Below are 2,674 nucleotides of genomic sequence, written 5' to 3'. Positions count from 1 at the left end.
CCACAGATCATGTCCTTGCATGCTTAAAGTTTAGAGTGCAAATGTGGCCATTCTGAAGTATTGTCTTCTGGTTTCAGGTGTGAAATGTGATTCATAAATGGCAAACTAATGTGAGACTTTTAAGTTAGAATCTATTTAGATTTGTGTTTTCTGACATGACAAGGAGGCAATTAATGCAAACAATGTAATGGTCATCATAGTTTGATGTCATAATTTTTTTGTTAATTCTTGAACTGAATCAGTGGATGCATAATTAATGAAACTGACCTCAAATTCAACCAATTTTACACTGCCTCCAAAGAGAAAAATAATAACTTATTCCATTCACTCTGCATTCAGAGCCACAAACTGAGATGTTGGGATCATGAGCTGTAACCTAGAACTTGGACTGAATGTAACAGCTGCTAGGCTACTTTGAATTGTCAACTAGTTGTTTCTAATGGTTAACGACAAAAAAAACTGCAGCTGCTGGAATCCAAGGCAGACAAACAGGAGGCTGGAAGAACACAGCAAGCCAGGCAGCATCTGGAGGAAAGGAAAAGTCAACGTTTCAGGTATAGCCCTTCTTTAGGACTTCCCTATGCTCAGGGCTGAAGAAGGGTAATATCTGAAATGTTGACTTCTCCTTTCCTCCAGATGCAGCCTGGCCTGCTGTGTTCTTCCAGCCTCCTAGTTGTTTCTAATGTTGGGCATGTTCAAATGGACCTGTCTGTTTGATTTCCACTAAACAGAAGTCCCTCATAAGAGATAATAAGGTGTAGAGCTGGATGAACACAGCAGGCCAAGCAGCATCAGAGGAGCAGGAAAGCTGACGCTTCGGGTCTGGAGCCTTCTTCAGAAATGGGGGAGGGGAAGGGGATTCTGAAATAAATAGAGAGAGAGGGCGATACCTTCCTCCCTCATAAGAGAGTTTTTTTTAAAGAAGCTCTGGAGTTTAAGTCTTCCAAGGCATGCTCCATGTGACTTCCTGAAACCCAAACCTTCCCCGTGGAAGAATTCTGGGGATAGAGACTCCACAGGACACAGGAGTAGCCAGCAACAGGAAATTCAGTGACTGTTAAAGGCCTCTGAATCAGAGTCTTCTGCATGCTGGTAAAGATCTTAGAGGGATCAATAATTGAAATATTTTATCAGCTTCTAGTCTACCTGGGAGACTTCAGGTAGCTGGTTGCATCGTCATGTTGCAGTGAGGTTTACTGACATTGATTCAGCGCAAGATTGTGCAGGTGTAAGCAGGTGGGATTACTCCATCCCACTGCTTGTTCCCAGTGTTTTATCGGGCCTGTGCCTATTGCCAGTGCAGAACCAGTACAAAAGCAGGTTTCTGTCTCTTTTAACTGACCTTTGACCCTTGTACAATCTTACAATATTTAGTAAAATATTACATAACTAAGCACAGGCAGAAAGCATCTGGATTCACTGTTATTCCTTTGGAAAGTTCATGTTCAAATCCATAATAGAGAAAGGTGACAAATTTTGTTCTTGTTTGGGATTAAGATAGATTAACTGCAAAATTTAAATCTGTAATCTGCTAACTGTAAAACTTATTTTTAAACATCAGAATTGTCACATGAGTGAGAGAAAGAATTCTTTTGTTTTATTTCTCTAATTTCCTCCTACCCCTCGATAATATTTGAGAAATTGAGATGTGAAAGCAAAATGTAGGCAATAGTTTGTACGACAGTGATGCTCCTGGATTGGATGGCGCTGAATGATAGCAAAAACCATTTTTATTAACTTATTATCTATAAGCATAAACCCAGTGTGGGGTGGAAAGTCTAATTAAATATAGTTCAAATCTAATTCCTTCAGTACCTATACTTTCGGAATAAAGTGGAGAAGATGCCCATCACATTTTCCAATGAAAAATTCACTGAATTACAGAGTGCATCACATGTGGTGTGAATCACATCGTGTGAAAAACCCTACATTCTGTATTCAAGGTAGATAATTATTCACCCCATACTTTACTTCACTGAAATCTCTCAGTGGTCGAATTTAGAACTCGTATCTTTCCCTACAGCTGACTGAAGCAATAATGCATGCTCTTTCACAAAGGCTTCTATCTTAATAAATATCTCACAGAGGTGACAGAGATGTGCCTGTGAAAACCTAAATCACAAAAGAGTCATTTAGTTTCTCAGAGGTCACTGAAGACCTCTTGCTGTTCGACTTGTGACACTAAGTGTTGCTGGGTCACTGGCAAACTGTTCTGAGCAAGAATTTTCAATCATAATCTGAGCAGATGTCTGCTGTGAGACTGAGATTTAAAGGCTAAACTCTATTGGCTTCTTTTGACTTTTAATTTTACTGCATATAATTTGGATAAAAATAGGTTGCAGGATAGGGAAATGCACAAGTTATGATAATATTAACAAATCCACTCCAGTTTAAACTGGTTTTTGTGTTGATTTGGGCTGTATGAGTGGATGTCAGAGAAAAGTCCTCTTGAGTGTAGTGCATTTTTGAAGCACATTTACTTGCATTTGGAAATGTCTTGTGTTTCACCACCCAACATTAATTAAAATGAATGTTTCTAATTTTGTATATTGTGTATAAAGTAGAAAATAATTAATAGGTTTAAATTGATTTCAGGCTGCATTCAGATCAGCTTTTTACGTATCTATTATAAAATAGTTAATTTTAAGCAGAAAGGCGTCTCGAATCATTTGAA

Source organism: Rhincodon typus, chromosome 27 (assembly GCF_021869965.1).
Source record: "Rhincodon typus isolate 14 chromosome 27, sRhiTyp1.1, whole genome shotgun sequence".
Classification (NCBI taxonomy): Eukaryota; Metazoa; Chordata; class Chondrichthyes; order Orectolobiformes; family Rhincodontidae; genus Rhincodon; species Rhincodon typus.
The sequence above is the reverse complement of the archived record's forward strand: the minus strand, read 5'-3'. Positions refer to the sequence as shown.